The following is a 19,387-nucleotide window of genomic DNA, read 5'->3' as shown; positions in this document are numbered from 1 at the left end:
TCAGCAGAATCCCCCCGCAGCCAAAAAGCATCTGCTCATGAGGATAAGGAGCAGTCGGCGTCACTTAATGGATCTCGGGCTAATTCGAGCGGACAGCCGGAGGACAGCGGCAAGCGGCGGCGGGAACGTTGGCCGCCTCCGAGACTCTGCTGTAGACCTGCACCGCTTCGGATAACAGAGGACAGAAGTGATCTTGTTGTTGTTGACTCTTTATTTTTAACCGCCTGGAAGAGTCATGAGGGGTGAAGCGTCTCGGTGAGAGCGGCGGAATCTGAAACTGTGATGGCAAACTTCTGGATACAATAGTTCTGAGTGGTGAGGGTTTGTCGGAGTGTTGTTTTCATTCACAAAGTAAACATGAAATAAACATTATGGTAGAAGTTGTCTCTATTGGGTTCTGTTAGTGTTATGAGTCACAACAATGGTCTTTATTTTGCTCTCCGCCAGTGTCGCCAGGTGCAGTGTATCCGCTAACAGCTAGTGCTAGGAGGTAGCCCTGATAACAAGGTCTGGTCTCCTGCAGAAGGTCATCGAAGTCCTGCACTCTGACCTTCAACTGGAGAGCTGTTCCTTTTCAGTTCAGCAGCAGAGCCACCACCCCGGTTTATTTAGCTTTCATTTCCAGGTTTCAACTGCTCCATGTTGTTTTCATGAACCCTTTTAATTTGGCCCTTAGCTCTTGCTCTGTCCTCGCCCGCACTCATTTATGATCCATCTTCACTGCGAGCAACAGAGCTGTTTTTGAGTTTTGATCCACGGCTACAATCGTTCCTGGATCCCCTCTGAACATCTTCAGGGGCGTAGCAGAGACGATTTTACCGTTTTCCATGGTAACAGAGTGTGAGACCATGTTTTATTTCCTCTTCTTCCTCTGCTTGAGAAATGTTTACGAACAATCAGGCACAGCAAGGATCTGAACAGTTTCAACAGTTATAAAAGGACCATTTTATCCCACTGGCGCCAAGCGGCGATGGCGACCGCAGCTTGCTCTGATGAAGCTACAGGCCAACAATCCCAGCCATCCAAGTCCCTGTACAGAGCACATTGTTCAGCTGGGATAGAGAAGCCAGACCTCCGGAGCTCTTGACATCCATCTTCAAATTTTGATGGAGCACCAAATTAGCGGCTCGCCGTAGCGCGCAGATCTGACAAATGTATTTGTAACCTGACAAATGTGCCGCTCACATGAATGACAAATTCAGGTCGTCCCGGACTCTTTCATCCATTTTTAAATAAATGTTGCGCGTCGAAAATCGTCCCAGGTGCTCTGTTGACCCCTCTGTGCACCAGAGGATTCATTGTGTTGCTGCTGGTCCAGGAGCCTCCTCCTTCTAGGGTCCTTCCACCTTTAAAGTCCAACTCTCTGCTGGGACATCGTGATGAGACCCTCATAGCTTTCACTTCAACCACAGAATAAAACTGCAACAAAAGCAAAGCAAAGCAAAACTGACACGTCCCCAAAGCCAACTGGACAGAAGATATTGCCAAAAAATAGCAATAATAATAATAATAATAATAATAAATATTCCACAGAAAAAAATCACAATGCTACAAAAGTTACCATAAAACAATACATTAATAAATAAAAGAAATAAAATTAAATAGAAAAAAAATACTACAACAACTACATCTGAGTTGCTGAGGAAAACGTCCAACAAGAACACATTTTGGCAACATTTTTAACTATTATGATAAGAAAACTAAAGAGAATGTTTTAAGTAAAACCACTAGGGGAGGAAATAAAATAAAATAAAATGATATGTACAGACCACAGACCACATCTTGACCACTTATGTTCCGGTGCAACTGTAAATTCCTCTGTGGTTGGATCACATGACCTCAGACAGGTGAGTCCAAACCCTCACCTGGACAGGTTTGTTTTCCCCTGAAGCCTGACTTGATGATGCACCTACGAAGTGAAGGTGTCACCACAAACCCGCTCTGCCACAAGACGTTGGTCCCGCGGTGGAAGAGTGACACAAAAGTGGAGCAGCAGCAGGTTTAACCTCCTCGCACGAGCGCTGGAGCAGCGGGTGACGAAGGGTTAATGCTCCACAAACGAACACCGAGCTGAATATGTATGAGCCCCGCGTGGCGGAGCAGAGGAGCCTGACAGGAAGTCTTCCTCATTAGCTCCATCTGAAGTCGACACGAGCGCGCGCAGCTCGCCGTCCACCTCCAGCTCTGCAGGAGGCGCCACGAGAGATCTGTGGCGGCGCCTTCTTTACGGATCCCCCGTCTTGCCGCTCTTGACTCTTGTTAGCCGACTTTCGTGTCGGAAAGTTTGTTTGCTGTTGTGAGAGGATGTGGGATGAAACGCTTTGACTCATCTCCAGCTCGTGTGGGTTCAGTGAGCCGAGGAGATCTGGTGTTTATACTTCTCTCGCTTCTGCTGACTCATGACGGACCAGCTTTACTGGAGCCAAACATTTGTTATTAAGTTCACCCATGCAGCAACTTTAGTATCCACCAGGGGGGGCTACTTAAATTCCTGCTCGCGGGTTAATGCATGAACCAACAAGCTGCAGCGAGCTTCTGCTCCACAACATCCCGCCGCCTTGAAAAACTTTTATTAAATATTGATACACGCCTTAAAAAAGTTTAAAAGGGAGTCAAAGCAGAGACTTAGCCACATCGCTCTCAACTTCCACTAAGTCCTGGAGAATAACTTATTCATGAATTCATTTTATGCTTATTTCTCCCTCGCGTTGGTTCATATCTCATGAAAGCAGTTTACAGCGGCATGGCAACTCGGGGGATTTTATTTGCGAGCAGCTGAACGGCGAGGAAGCAGGGTGGGTAGTGATATCATTAGTTGTCCGCTGGCCTTTTATATTGTGGCAGGGAAGTGCAGACGGGACTCCGGGGATGAACCGAAGAGCGGCGAGAGCTTCTGTTTCTATGACGACAGGCTGATCCTCCATGTACCGGGGAGCGCAGAAAAGTTTTCACCAAAAAAATCTGTCTTGAAAGGATCATGAAGGAGCAAACAAATGTGAGGTTTGAGCCTCCTCCGGAGCTTCTGGGCGTGTCCTCAGGTCATGTGATCTTGGGTTTTGCCATAGAGAATGTGTCGGGTTCTTTGGTAAAACTCGTCCTGTGCGCGTTCCCCTGCGACGGTTACACGACGACCTTTGTCCTGGTGTTGCCGGGGTCCCAGGGAGCACAGGCGGACAAAACCAGCAGTTTATGATAAAACCAGATGCAGCCGTGGGGCCCGCAGGCTGGGAGCACCGCGAGGATGGGAATCTTCATCTTCTTTGATGAATAAAAGATGAGCGCCGATTCTATAGAGCTCTCTATTTGACTTGAAATATTTATACATCCTTTCTTTTGTAAAGAGAAGCCGGTTCCAGCGGAGCACCGGGTCAAAGACACTCCAGAGTCTCTTCGGCGCTTCTCCTCGGCAGCTGGTATGTCTTCGCGTAATTATCGCCACGTGACGTGGAGACGGGGCGGCGACAGAGAGACCGCTCCAAACTCATGGGACATAAACTGTCCTCCTTCACCACCGACTCACAACACAGCGGAGTCAGCTTCAGAGCAACTACTGCTCTGATTAAAATCCACTTCCCCAGCATCAGTTCTGGGGATTGTTCCGGATTATTTCTTCACATATATATATATATATATATATATATATATATATATATATATATATATATATATATATATACGTGGTGAAGGAGGGCATGAGGTTTGTAGGTTTGAGAGAAGAGGAAGCAGTGGACAGGGTGAGATGGAGGAAGATGATCCGCTGTGGCCACCCCTGAAGGGAGAAGCCGAAAGGAAAAGAAGAATTTCTTCACATATATGACTCCATTTATTAGCCTGTCGACAGGCAAAGCTTGCCCGCTAATCCTTGATGATCCAGTTTTATCTTCAACTACTACTTTGTGCACCTCTTAGATTGACTTGGCGGGCAGAATCTGGCCCACGGGCCTTGGGTTTGACACCATCACAACACGCAGAAAAAACAGGTCTTCACACAAGCCTCATCGACGGAGTGTTGCGTTCACTTTAACATCCGAGAAGACAAAGTGCTCTTGAGCAGGTAAGTGTTCATCAGCGCCGGCAGCTTCGTTCAGTCGCAGGAACCTCGAGGTCTCCTGCTGCGTTGTCTCATTTCTAGCTCACTCAAATCAGGTGTCAACGTTCCTCAAAACAGTTGTGTGGAGTCTGAAGGAGGAGCACAGGACTTTTTATCCAGCCGCTTCTCTTTTTCAGTTTCTCTCTGAGGGTCCTTTTGCTGCCTCCTTATCCCCACTGTCTTCATGTGAAGAAAGAGGGAAAGAAGCTGGGTCATCCAGGAGAGAGTCCAAGGTCAGATCCAGATCCAGTGCTTGAGGATGAGGCAGCTGCTACTGCTACAAGTTCCTTTGTGATGTTTGAGCTAGTATCTCTACTGGAGAGTCCAAGGTCACTCGCTCAGTCGAACCAGAACCTGGAGATGGATCCATAAAACCAGATGTTGACTGGTCCAGGCTCAAAGTCGAGAGTTGACCCAGGCTTGGCGTGAGGTGCTCCAGGTTCCTTCATGATGGAGTCCAAGTTCAAGGTCACTAACTCAACAGAGCCAGAACCTTCATCCTGACCGATCCTGGGACAGCTTGACTCGATTGTAGGAGCCGATCCAAAAGCAGCGATCATGCAGTCATGCCGCTGGTCGCTGCTCTGGAACGGCTGATTAAAAATGTGGAAAGTGAATTCTTCACAGGGATTAGAGGAGGTCGAGGCTGGAGAGTGCGGTGAGAGCCACGTGGAGAACTTCTTTTTCTCATGCGAACTGCGCCGGCTTAAGCCTTTCAACTGAACTTTGCTCATCGTAATCTAATAACTGTAATTTCCTAAACCCTTCCCGGCTTAACTCTGCTCCAGTGCAAGTGTGTAATTGGACCAAAGCGTCGGGCTTTGCATCCAGATGAGCCACTTAAGAGAAGAATCGCTGAGGAGCAGAGCAGAGAGCAGGAGAGGAGCGCTGAAGGTTCCACGTACTTGAAAGGAACTTCTTATGTGCGGTGATGAGTCGTAACATGCCTTAATGACTCGCTTCTTTAATATTATGTTCCATTAATCCACCGGGGGAAGATGAGACAGCGCACCTACAGTGGTGAGACTGCACTCTCCACTTCCTCTGCTGAACTGTTGTGCTGTGTGGGGCTCATTTCTCAGTGCCTCCAGGATTTCGTTGACTTTTGAGGCACCAATAAATGTCCCGTTTGGTGACATGTTTTTTTTTTATTTATTTATTTGCAGTGATCATTTATGGTTCTGTAATAACATGACAAGAAATAATCACCTTTGTAAATTGACTTGTGAAAAACTAGTGTCATTTTTTTAGCCTAAGGAAATTATGATATGGTCGAAAGGAGACTGAAGTAAATTGGCGAATTTGCAAGAAAGTCGCTGTGACAAAATTGCAGCGCCGCACTGAACTTGTGGGGATTGTTACAAGACACATAATACCCATATATATATATATATATATATATATATATATATATATATTTTTTTTTTTTTTTTACACAGCAGTCCATGGTTGACATTACCTTATTTATATATTTCTTGTGTTTGAGCCCCATACTGTTGTTCACCTCGAAATTTGCTTGTTGTACATCAATGTTACTTCTAGATCAGGCTCACCAACATGGTGCACGAAGGAAGTGGCCCACAGGCCGTTCAAAAAAAAAAAAAATCTTCTAATAATCATTTTATTATGTTTGATTTTGTTACACCATTGGTAAATATTGTGAAAACTCAGCAGCATTTGAGAGGAATGTAATTTATCACCATTATATACAAGTTACATCCAACTGGATCCAACCAGGATCGGTTCCTACTAACCGGTCGTAAGTCAGATTGGACGTAAGTGGAATGCCATTCTAAATAGCCAACGTGAGGGTTACTACTGTTACTACTAGTTACTACTACTGTAGTGGTAGATGGCAGTGTGAGAGTGAGATGCTGGGATACTGTGCTGCAGTAACTTTGTACGTGCTGCTGTGCTGCTACTTGCCAGACATAGAAAAGAAAAAAAAAAGAAAGCATCTGCTGGCCGTGGTCGTAAGTATGGGTGGACGTTAGTAGGTTGTTACTTGTATTCTTATGTCAGAAGTGTGTGGAGAACCGCCATCGGGTCACACAGTGCCCTTGGAGTAGCTTGTGGTTGCTAAAAGGTTGGTGACCCCCGTTCTAAATGTTAAATTCAGCTTTGCTTTGCCATCTCTGCCCACAACAAGTGTCAATTTTTTAATTCAAAAGTCATCTTTTTAAACTACAGGTTGCCTGCGGACTGATCCTGGCAGTTGGAGCGATGCTGCAGGGTACAGCTGGTTCCTGTGGTGGCTCCGTAAAAGCCCATCCCAATAGCCGTGCTTCGCTTTAATCTCACCTTTTCAAGCGTTTCCAACAGCGTTCATTGATGTATAAATAAAGATCGATTGAAGGAACATTTAAAATCATCCTGGATCTGATGAACACCTCTGTTGTTTCCATGAGGGGCCACATCAGCGCGTGAGTGGCTCCATGGGAGATGACTCACTTGACTGGCCGGCGCAGGATTGTGCTGCTTGTTAGTTTGTTTTGAAGTGAAGGCTAATGGGCGATCCGTTCTGACTCGCACGCGGTCTCTGACACGCGGTCTCTGACACCGCCGGCCAACCACAGGCGGCGATAACAAGACTCTGGAGGGCGAGCGGCCCCACTGCCGGCGCCTTGATCGCACTTAAGTCGGAGAAATAAGAGTCCGTCATTGACCAGCGCGCTTGATTGGCTAACTGTCGATAAAACTCAGCAGGGCTGGTTTTTAATTTGTGGGCGCTGCAGGTAATGAGCTGGGTTACATTCGCTCCGTGGCTCCACTCGGGTGTAGCGCCTCTGGCCGGGAACACTTTGGGGACCTCCGTGAGCCTGAGGCAGAGATTTGCTCGGGCAACAGCCGGCGTTGCTTCTGCTGGAGCAGGTTTGTGTGGGGCACCAGAGCTGGAGTGGAAGTATCAGTGAGATGCAGAACAACTTCATCAGTGACTTTGTGAAGCAACAAAATTCATAACTTTGTCTGGACCTTTTGATTTGCACATCATAGAATGTTTCATTCCTACCACTTCTCTCTTGTTTGGCTGAACTTTATCTTTTTGTTTGGTTTTAACATTTATATCCTTTTATTTTTAAGCTCAAAATTTTGAATTTCTGTCTCATGATTTGTCATATCACGCAGTATTGACTGCAGCAGTAAATTGAACTTTTAGGAATGTACATTTAGAATATCATTTTTTTTGTCTCAATCTCAAAATTGTGATTTTAATTTACATCAATTTATCTTTCAGTCATTTTGACTATTAAAACACACTATCCAGACTCAGATTATTATTTTAAAAATCTATTGTGTCACCTTGTTTATTTTTCCATTCACTTTCTGTCTTGACACTGTTGGTTTTTGAATCACATTTATCTTTTTCTCTTTCCACTTTCAAATCACATAATTGCTTATTTCTAAGAGAACATTTTGACTTTGAATTCCACATTGGCTTTGTTCATTTTTTGGACTTATCTCCAAATCATTAAAAAACGATGGACTTTCTCTTTCATCGCTGAATTTTTGCCACATTTTTTTCTGTCTGGTTTTGGAGGTTTTTAATCCCAACTTCATGCCTGATTGACTTTCCTGCATCAGATAACAACCTCACCAAGTGAGTCCTTCACATGCGGCGGGATTGTTTCCTCTTCTGTGACAAAGCCAAACTGGTTTATGAAAGATTTGTCGATGTGAATGACTCTTTTGTGCTCGGCAGAGATACAGAGCAAGCGTGTGAGTGTGTGCGTGTGAGTCGCATCTCTGTGAAATATAAAGTCAGGTCTTTGTATGAAGCTGCTGCTCTCAGCAGACATCGACCTTCCAGGAGGAAAAGAGTGGAGGAGGATGGGAAGATGGCAACAAATGAAGGGAATATTATTGATGTGTCAGAGCACAGAGAGAGAAGAGGAGTCTTCAGGAGCACAATTTATTTTTCATCTTACAAACCTGTATTTTAAAAAATAATAAAATAAAACTAACGTGTTCACATTCGTCCCTGTAAAGTACAGTAGCAACTTTTTTAAAGTCTCGCCAGCAGGGGTCACTTTACATGAGCAGGGGGGTGGAGGAGGGCGGGGGGTGGTGGTGGTGACACACATACACACACACACACAAACAATAAACTGCCATGAAGCAAACAGTTATAGCCAAAGGGCCAATACACACACACACACACACACACACACACAGCTCCGCGGTACATTATTTAACACCTGGAAAATAACTCGACAGAGTCCACTTTTTCTTGCTGAACAAAATATGTTTTAGCTGCAGGTTTCAATCTTGGAGAGTCGAGGGTGACTTTCTAAGATATATATATTTATATGAGTACTATTTCAGTCATTTTTCTTAGCCACTGTAAACACCTCTGAACAGTTAAACCTGTCGATTGTCCATGACAGCGTGAAGCGTTCACCTCTAGAGTCGCGACTCTAGTGGAGCGCTTGTCGACGCTTCACTGTGTGATGTAAAGTCTCACTTAAGCAGCGAGGAGAGAGGAGGCGGAGCACGGTCCGGGGAAGAGACGTAGATTGTCCTCCTCAATTCTGAGGAGGTTGTAAATATCAAGAGCAGTTGCTGACTGACGCAGCAGAGGAGGAGTCAGACTGTAAATCCTCCAGTGATTCCTCTTAAAGTGCAATTGAAAGGTTTGGTTTGAAGCATTTTCAACTTCTGAGATGTAAAATCCAGTGAATCGGACGACTGAAGAATAAGTCAGACTGAGTCAGACCCAAGTAGGGAGTGATTCTTTAGCTGCTGCACAGGAATCTACTAGTCACAAACATCCAAGCACGACTTACTGCTCCGATGTAACAAGTTGGTCAGACAGGACTCTGAGTCACTACATCAAAACATCTGGGTGAGTGGGAGGGGCTTGAGTTGTAGTGATTGGAAAAGACTAGAAACAACCCAGACAGAAACCCTGAAGCACCAAAAAAATGGACCCAAAGTTGGTAATAGGAAGTAGTGGAGACTCGTGTTAAACTGAGTCCAAGGCAAGCAATACAACTCCACGCTTCCTGGTGAAATCTAATGAATTTGAAGGGATGTGAGTTAGTTTAGTTAGCAAGTCGAATATCTCTTAAATTGCAGAACAGGAAGTGGTCATGAGTAGACGTAAGTCTCTCAGTCTGTTGACCAGGTTTAACTACTGCCTCATACTCAACAGCATCAACACTCCTCCATCTTGTCTGATTCCAAACTCAGCATGCTGTTTACACAGACTCTTACTCTGAAACGCAGGAACAGGAAGTGATGTCAGTATTGATGTCGCTGAATACCAGGAAGTGAAAAGAAAAGACAATGACTCAGAACTAGCTCACATTTTTATCCAACTTCATCTAACAATGTTGGTTTTTGACTTGAGGAAATGGTCTGTTTACACATGAAACATTTCAATATTTCGCCTCATATTATCTGGTCGTACACACACCTACACACACCTCCACACACACGCAGACAACTGTAATCATCGGTGTGTGCTGGTGTGTGAACTAATTGCAGTCTCCCTCTTCTGCCTTCCTCGACGTTTGTGACAATTAGTTATTGTCGGAGCCGACGTGGGCGAGTGTTTAGCATCATTACCTCCACCTTGATTATGTCTGTTCTGCCGCCGTCTGCTCGCTCATTACGCCGTGTGTTTCTTAGCGCAGCATTGTTGTGGGGGGCCCGGGGGTGCAAGGTGCTGTTTACTTATGCATACGTACCATCTGCAGCGCTGCGGCGCTCGGACGGGCGCAGCGCCGCACTCCCACGGCAAACACCCGATAATTATTCTGGAAGGAAGCGGCGTGTTGCTAAGAAGGTTCGTACCTTCAGTGATAAATGGAGAGTTTCACTAGAGCTTCGCTTTTTGTCAAACTTTGTTTTTACCTCCATATTTCTCCTGTAGCGTAGCGACTCTCATGACTCTTCTGGGGACAGATTTTTACAGCACACAGAATTAGCGACGAGAATCCCGGCAGACTATCCAGGTTCATAAACGCCGCTGCTTTTGCATTAGCATGTGACAAAGATACGTGACTTTGACTCGCTATTTGACTCAAAGATTCCTTACTTATCCTTACTTGAGTCAAAGGCACTCGCTCAGGTGTATGTCGATTTTACCAATCACCACTACTTCCTGTCAGCTGACTCACTCGGGTGCTCACTTTTCTTATTTACTCACAGCATGAGTCAATTAGAACCATTTGCTTTCATGGCAAATGAGCCAGAACCACTTCCTTTGTCGTCACTTAAAGTTAACCTCAGTATTTATTATGGCCGAACAGCTCACATGCTCCCACTGTCGTGTCCTGAGTGTAGTCCACAGAACTGTGTGTGGAAGAGTGAGTCCAAAGTATTTCCGATCTAAAAGATTTGAACCTTCATTTGGACTAACTCAACCTCTTGGAACGTATCTGGTGAGATTCAGTTCAGAGTCTAAGCCTCATTGATCCAACAAGTTTCGACTTCTAAACAAAATAAATAATGAAAAATAATGAACGACTTCCTGTCTAGCTAGAAGAGAGACTTACTGTTGAGTCATCTGGGAGCAGTGCTTTGTAGTCAAATCACATGGGTGAGAAATGACTCGGTGAAACTGACTCATTAGCATTAGCAACATGTTAGCTCTGGGTTGACTAATGAGCCCCAGAGCGAGCCCTCCGGTGGATGCAGGTGTCACTACGCCAGCAAAAACCACAAATGCTCAGAACTCTTGAGCCACCAGAGGAGCAGCTTCATGACTCATGGGTTAATGACTCCAGATCAACTTAGGAACTGAGGTTAACAGCGAAACGTCCTGGCAAGACAGGAGCTGGCGCCTCACCTGTCCTCATTAGTCGTCGCCTCTAAGCCGCTGCCACCAGGACACCCTTCCTCCCCCACACCTCACTAATGCTCATCATTAGCTACAGCCTCACAGACTTCACACGGCGGCGGCATCATTATGACCGGGGCTCTGCGGCTCGGTCCGCAGGGCATCAGTTCAGCTGGTTCTGTTTGATATTCTCGCAGAGCTGTTTTGCTGGCAGCGACGTCTGATGAATGGATTCAGCTCCAAACACGGAAGAAGACGTTCGCAGTTTCAGCAGTCATCAGGAGGAAAAAGTGCCCCTTTTCCTGGCCGACTGAACGGGTATTCAAGGCCTTTGATTATCCCCTCATTATGACAAACCAATATTTTTTGTTCTTTTCTTAGTTTATAACTTTTTAAATATTTTTGTATTTAGCATTTTTTAATGCAAAAACAAACCCTAATAGTTGCCCTTCTTACCTGAGGGTGGAAAAAAAGTTAAAAAAAAAATCTTTACTGAAGTTAAAATGTAAAAAAATGAACTTCTGTTGAGCAATAAATGAAAAGAGCAACAGAAAAACCCAGAACAGTTTTACATATTTGTTTTTCTAACCTTCTCCAGCAAGTGTCCTTGTTCTTCTATTCCGTATCTGGGCATTACCGGCTGTTGATACGCGTAGAGGGCGCCATCACCTTTTGAAGGAGACAGGAAGTTGTCAGAATCACCTCAATACCTTCAACACCATCCGCCCATCACCAGTGGGTGATGCTGGGCTGCTCCAGGGCTCTGTTCTCTGGCCGTTCCTTTTCTGCTGAAGTTTCAGCTGAGGAACGTCTTCAGAAGGTTCCCTCGGTGAAGACGGAAACGTACAGAGGAGCAGAGGAGAGACTGACCATCTGGTGCACTAGCTGGAATAGGAAACCTACAGCTGCTACCACCAGTGGAAATTGTGGACAAGAAGACAGGCATCTTTAGAAGAGTGGTGACTGAACTAAAGACTAACTGTACTGCAGTCGGTATGAATGTCCGACAAGCTGACGAAGGCTGAGAAAGGACACAGAACTGTGAGGACGAGGTGATGAAGAGGAGGACCAGGGACAGCAATGACACATCGCGACCCAGCTGGACCCTCAGTCAGAGACTCATCACCCCCACGCTCGAGATGATCTGTCCATCCATGACAGTCTCTGACCTCTGCTCACCACCTCCAGGGCGGGATTCCTCTCTCACTCTGTCCGTCCTTGTCTTCGCTGAGACAGTTTCGTATCTCTTCATCTCGTCCCCCGAGCTGGTGCAGATGTTGAAGCTGCAGCAGCTGATAAGAAGATCGAGCTGACAGAAGCTGCTAACATCCTCCACACCCGATTCACCCGGTCCGCAGCTGATGGTTAGATGAGTTTGAGATACCCATTTTTTCCCCCATTTCCATCGCTCTTTTCATGTCTCGGTTTATTTACAGTTCATCTCCAGCTGCAGTTCATTCAATTTAACTGACACAACCTGAATCGATAACCTGTCACCGGCGTTCTCTGGATCAACACAGGTCCCTAGTTTCATTATATCCGGAGCAGATTCACTCCGTTGATGTTGGAAGCAAGAGAACGGTGACCTCAACGTTTGTATTGAGGGGTGTATGAGCGTCTCAGCTAGCCAGGTTCAGGGGGAGGAGTCACCCACAGGCTTTTGTTTGCGCCATTAAACTTAAAGGTCGATTGAACACAAAGCGCTAATTTGCAGCTCGGGAAAATAAGCAGCTAAAAGCACATCAAGTCTGGCTGGCGTGTTATTTGTCACGGCGTAATTACTCGCAGGCACTTTGCTGCTCGCACATGAACAGATTGAATTACAGGGCGAGGCAGCCGAGAGACATCTTAATGTGACTGGTATCGTTCATTACGATAAGAGCAGGCGCCATGTTTGCAGCTAAACACTTTGATTCAGACGGAAACCGTCCGGCTACTTCTTTCCAACCTACTTTCAAAGTTGCTCTCCCCCGAGAGCTGGGAGTGAGATATCATTTTTCACAGCAACAAGTGAAGCTGCGCGTGTCCTCGCCTCCATTGGGGAATTCCCAGGTGACTCTGCTCGTATCCGAATGACATCTTTACTCTGGTTAATCCAGAGATCGTTTCTGTTTTCATTCGTTCGTCATAACGCGTTTCATTCACTGTGCTGTATTGCACCTGTTATTTACTGCTTTCTACTACTCTACCACATTAAAGTACAGCAGACCCGGTACTATGGAACAAATGCTACATATGCTAAATTAGCGTTAACCATCCGTCTCTGTAAATAGTAACGTGTCTATAAAATTATCGCAAGTACATCTCTGCATAACATCGTATTCTTGTAAACACTAAAGAATAGAAAAAAGAAAGTAATATAGATCAACTTAAAATAAAGAATGACTTTATTAACATTGCTTTTGTCTGTAAGAAGACGCCCCACTATTTTGAGAAGCACTGGATTATAGCGAGAACACACAACAACCAACTATGAAACTACAATAATTAATACTTCCGCATACTACATACAATACTAATACTGTGTTTATTTTATTTCCTGAAGAAAAACTAGTTTCCTGTCTCAGTCAGCGCGGTCTGGGTGTAAATACTACCTTGTGTTGTTGATGGAACTTTTGGTGGGGTCCTAGTTCTGTATGGATACAGGCAGGTTTTGAAGGATTTCCATGGTTTCGACCACTGCAACGCATGATATTAATCATGTTGCTGCTGTGGCGAAATGTTTGTATTGTTCAAATGTTGTTTTTTGGTTGCTAGGTAAGCATGCTAACAGCTAGAACGTGTTATGCTGGACTTCATAGGTGGGTTAGCGGATAGGATCAGGGTTTGGTGGGTAGCAAAATAAATAAATGCACTGAATGAAATAACAATTTTGAGAGTAGTTTTTCTGAAGACGACTTCATCTGAAATAGATTGCTACATCTATTTTTAGTCTCCTTTGTTGGAAGCACTTTCGCTTCATGGTGGCTCATCAGTCCCTCATTGAACCTTGAATCAAAGACATGATGGCGTCACCTTTAAACACCAATGAGCCAACCACAAACCTTGAAGCCTGTGAGCACAATCACATTCTTCACTGGTTGAAGTGGTGTTTAGATGTTCATTGTATGCTGTCATGAATTGAACTCCTCATACGGAAGGTATGTGCCCTACCAAGGCATCAAATAGCGAATCTCCTCAAGTGACTTTTGTATTCTGTGTTGTCGCCAAAGTCGTCCGTCCGTGTTGCATGTGGATGCACAGGTGTTTCAGTGAAGTTCAAATTGTCCGTTCCTGTGCAAGTTGGGGGGTCAGGCTGCACTCGGGGGAATCTCTCTCCACTGTATTGTGTTTGATGTCATTTGCTATATATAGCACCTTTCATGGCTCTCCCCCTTTGGTGTAGAGGTCACCGTGACTGAAACACAGGGTCGCTTGAGATGCATTATACAACAAGTCACACATCAGACTGTACAGAGTGGAATGAGTTCTCTGTGCATAAACATAGGACGGAAAAGTCACTTGAAAATAGTCACTAGTCAATCTCCTGCGAGTGAGAATCTGCTCAAAACATCAGAATTCCCTGATGTCCATTCTGGTGTGGGAACCATCCAAGGAGCTGCAGCTCACGCAGGGGACCAACAAATATAACGGATGCGGAACTAAAGCCAGGATCTGTCCCCTCCATGGCCAGAAGTCTAGAGAGCTCTGGGATCACAGTGGTGGAAAATCAAATGTCTATTTTCCTCGTCTGTTTCCTGCCAGGAACGCTGGCAGCATCAGAAGTCATTTTTTGCCTCACAAGCGGCTAATGAGGTTATTTAAAAATAAATCTGTGATAATTGTGAGGCTTTTCTTCCTCCGCTTTCTTCCCTCTACTTTCATCCACCGAGCAAGAAGACCGTCTTCCAGAGTGGCAGGTGAATAATAAGCTTGACTCGGCACCGAGACATGATGAGATGTTATCAGAGGAAAACCAAGAAAGAAACTGCTGACGGTGATTGGGTTTTACCATAATGGAGCAAAAGAGAAGCGAAAGACTGAACCGAGAGACATGTTTTTTTATGGCCAAGGATTCACATGTGGGGACAAGAGGCAGCGGCGGTGTGTGTCTGTAGGTTGGCGAGGCTCAGCGGGAGAACACTGACAAAGGGGGAGAGTGAAGAGCAGCAGCAGACTGTGAGGCTTAAAATGTCTCCAAAGTTCAGCAGTGTGGCAGCATCCTCTTTAGTCCCTTTCAGTTACTCTCCTGTCCACTTGGTGGACGGATGGAAGGAAGTGAAGGAAGGAAAGGAAGAAGGACGGAGGGAAGGAGGAGAGACTGAAAGAAGGAAGGAAGGGAGGATGGAAAGATGCATGGATGGATTGAAGAAATGAAGGAAGGCGGGAAGGAAGGAAGGAAAAAAGGACGGAAGGGAGGATAGAGAAAGGAAGGTTGGAAGGAGATGTACACAATGGATTTGCATGGCAATGGATGAATGAAAGGGCTGGACGATGGGTTACATTAGAGGATTGGTTGCATGAGCCAGTGGATGAATGTATGAGATGGGATGGGTTCAGATGGGAATGGAAGGAGATGTGTATGTTTTAAGTTAAGGATGAATCGATGGTAGGACTATTGTAAGACTGAGGATAAACAGACATTAAAGAGGGATGGATTGGCAAACGGACAGATGGAAGCTAGGAAATATTGATGACTGATGGATGGAGGAAGCATAAAGAAAGATTTGGAGAAAGGGAAGGATGAACGGGTGGAAGACAGAACATGGCAGGGAGTGGCAAGAAAGAGGGACAAATGGATGGGTGAAGAAGACAGTCCAAGTGGTGCCTACACGTGCATTTTCGGAACAGTTTTGGACCACTTCTGTGAGTCTTGTCTGCCGTGGGTGTGACAGCTGGTGTCAGCTTCTCCAGAAACCTGACCTGTGTGGGCGAATGTGGCGGGAGAGAAGAACGTAGCCTTGTGGAACACCACATTAGGATGGCTGCGGAAGGTTTCAGTGGACCTTGTCTGTCTTTCAATTCAGGCTACAGCCAACCTTTCAGAATTGAAGTTCATTTTTTACTGTTTTCAGGACTCTGTCTCACTTCCTGTCGTCGGGAGGAAGTCCACGTTTGATAGCCGCACACTGGCGACTTATCTAAGGTCCCTGATTCAGGAGCCCCTGTCTCCTGGACAGTAACTGGAATGCAAGAACCCTCAGGTGGAGCGAACACAATGCTTGAGTTAAACCGGGTTAAGTCAGTGAAGATGCAGCATTGTGAAGCTAACTAGCAAGTCGATTCTCTCCGGCGTCCAGAGTTCAGATGAGTAGGGTTGGAAATTCTCCTTGCTTTTCTTCGCGGGATGTTTCTGTCCTTCAGACGACTTGTTGGTGTGACAGATGGAGAGTGTCGACACTAGCTTGTGCGTCAGAGTGTGTGTCTGACACCTTCCTCTGCCAACACAATGCCTGAAGTTGTAATGTATATTTCATGCTTTGTTGGCCGACGCTGCGCTACGTTCCTCAGCCGCCATCAAACATTCACTCCGCCGCAGCACATTTACATATCAAGAGACTCAGCCCGGCCCGATGGAGCCGCCGCCAGAACCTTCTCCCACCGTTGTTATCTCCTGCTCCGTATGTGTCCCCCCCACCCCCTCCAACGCCATTTTGTTCTAATCTTCTTTTGTTAAAAGCCTCTTTGTCTTTGCTTTGTGCTCATTATTCATTTCTTCTCTGATTGTTCGGAGAACTGGCGAGCCAGAATGTATTGGCAGGAAGTGTCGGCGAGTCGCTCGGCTAATAAACATGATGAATGAACAAATTACTTCTGGAACTTTCGACGGCGACGCTTGGGACTCTCTAAGGGCCAATTGTTTAAAGAAGAGTATAAAAACGCAAGAGAGTTTACAAGCAAAACTCTACCTCAACAGACCTGCTGACGTGTTCCTAGCGCTAGGTGTTGTTTTGCTCTTGGTGCCAACGTGTCCATATCAGTTTGTCTCAGTCTAGGAACAGGTCCCTATTCCTGGGCATCCATGGGCATGTCACAGACAGTGATATCGTTTTTGGCCCCCTTTTGGTTCCCTGGCGAATTGCACCAAAAATTCAGGTTGGGTTATTTGGACCCCTTTCAGCAGAGGAAAACTGAGACAAGAGCCTACCCAGGACGCTCAATGGAAACGCAGCATCAATGTCTGTTCTTTATACCTTGTGCCTGGTGCCAATGGGAGCATGGTCCTTTTAGTGGACCACCTAAACTCAACTTAAATATGACTTTTGAAACATGATTGAACACCAGTTGTCATGTCCGCACTTTAACCTGCCTGTTTTTATCTGTTGTATTTCTTCCGCGACCCTTCCTTCTGCTTTTATTTTGTTATTCTTTGTCATTTCCGTTTCCTGCCTTCCCTCCACCTTCACAGGAAAACGCAGCTGGCTCTGATCTCCACATCGATCCTCCAATGGATATATTCCCTCTTACGCCAGCTACGTTTGCCAGTTGGTAGCTTCTCGTCTCCACTCAGCTAAGTCTTCCAAGACTTCTGTGATCTCATTCTTGTCCCTGACCTTTTCTAAATCTCCATTGCGCGCTGGAATCCCTATTCAGCCGTAACTTTGATTCCTCGTTCTACTTTCGTTTTCTCTCCAGTCTCGATTCAGTCCGTGTGTGAGCAGTTTTCAAGTCTCACTTTTTAGTTATATCATTCCGTGTAGTTTAATCCTCGTGTATGTGTGTGTAGTCACCACCATCGTGGTTTATCAGCACCGCGTTGTGCTTAAGTCCGGCTGTGTTTTCTGTTCTCCCCATTTGTGTGTTGATGCCGGTCCGCGTTTTGTTTCCCGGCGCGGCGCGGCCCGGTTATTTCTCTGCCTATATTATTTGTTCCATCTTTGATTAAATTGTGTAGTATAATCTCGAGTCCCGTGTCTTCTGTCGACCAACACTGAGTGCACTTGGGTCCATTCATCCGCCGTCATGACACCAATAAGACGTGTTGCTTTACCAGTAAGCCCAAGACACTCATTGAGCCGAGTCCCTCAGTAGAGTCAGACTGATAACAGCAGAAACGAAATGTCATTTATCTGCTCCAGTGAATAAGAGCAGACTTCCACCTGAGTGAGATGTCGATGAGTCAAGAACGAGTCATTACTCACTCTAAATGATTCATTTGTCACGGGCGGCTCTGGCTCCTCACTTGATGGTTCTCGTCACGGAGGGATCGGCGAGAGATTGTACATCATCTTGCTGATGGAGCCATTTCTGAGATAAGATGTATTCCACCGTCTGTCGCGGCGAGGCAGATGTTCCCTGATGTTTCCTCACTGAAGGAATTCTGGGAGCGACTCCAGTCACTTCCTTCTTAGATCAGAAGATACTGGCGTTTTTTTCTTAATAAATCTCAACATGTGGTCCCAATAGTCGACGTCAGTGATGAAACAGCTCTTTCACAGGTCATCTGAACAAACTCCAAACACTCTTGGTCCCGTGGGGTTTTATTCTCCCAGCCTACATGTGAGCTCTGTTTCCGAAATACACCGTCTTCCCTGCCTACGCATGTGAAGCTAAATATGTAAATGACGACACCTACACACACACACACATGCATTATGTGTAATGAGCTAATACTGTAGCCTGACCTCTGACCTCAGCCATTGTTATTCTGCTCAGGTATTCAACAATGACGTCAGAGAGTGATGTCTCTGCTGCAGACTTTTTACAGCTCCTGTGCACCGCTGAGCCTTGTGCACCGCAGATCTTATCCAATACAACATCTCTCTTTCCTTCCAAAAGTCAATGACAAAAATCGGCTGTAACATTATGACCACCATAGTCCCATAAATCATCTTTCTTCACCTCCTTCACTCAGGAAGACTGACCCATAATATCAGAACTGTTTCCACCCCTCTGCTCCCTCCTCCTCCCTCATATTCATTCATTCCTCTCCCCCCACAGCTCACATTGACCAGCCACTCTCAGCACATTGTTGGGGATTCTCACCAGCCATTTGTTTCGCAGCTACCGACTCCACAAAATTAAACGTCCATCAATGTGTCTAATAGGAGTGTGATTGTTTCTCACTGGAATGAATCGCTGGAGTCGGAGCTCAGACTGATGAAGCGATCAATAGTCGCTTTAGATTTGTGGTTTCGCAGCGATCACTCAGTCTGCGCCCAGACAAGGCCGTTCAAACGTCTTCCTCAACGTGCCTTTTGTGGTTTTTTTTCCTCAGCTCCTGGATCAGAGTTGATTCTCCGCTCGATTTATTTCACCTCCTTTACTCTAATTAGTCGACTCTGTTGTTTCACTGAGCAATTAACGCCGATTGAAGTTTGTGCTGAACTGTAATTGTATTTTTTCCTCTTTTGTACATTCAATTTTCTGTACATGAATTTGAAATATGTCCATGTGCAACAATTTTCAATGATTTTTCGCACTACTTTTTGTGAAAAATATTGCACATTTTTTCCAGCTAGCATTCTGCAGGACATTGGATTCTTAAAGAAGAGACAGTTGAAGGTCGAATGAAAGTTGCTTATAAATGATAC

Source organism: Synchiropus splendidus, chromosome 17 (assembly GCF_027744825.2).
Source record: "Synchiropus splendidus isolate RoL2022-P1 chromosome 17, RoL_Sspl_1.0, whole genome shotgun sequence".
NCBI classification, from domain to species: domain Eukaryota; kingdom Metazoa; phylum Chordata; class Actinopteri; order Syngnathiformes; family Callionymidae; genus Synchiropus; species Synchiropus splendidus.
The sequence above is the reverse complement of the archived record's forward strand: the minus strand, read 5'-3'. Positions refer to the sequence as shown.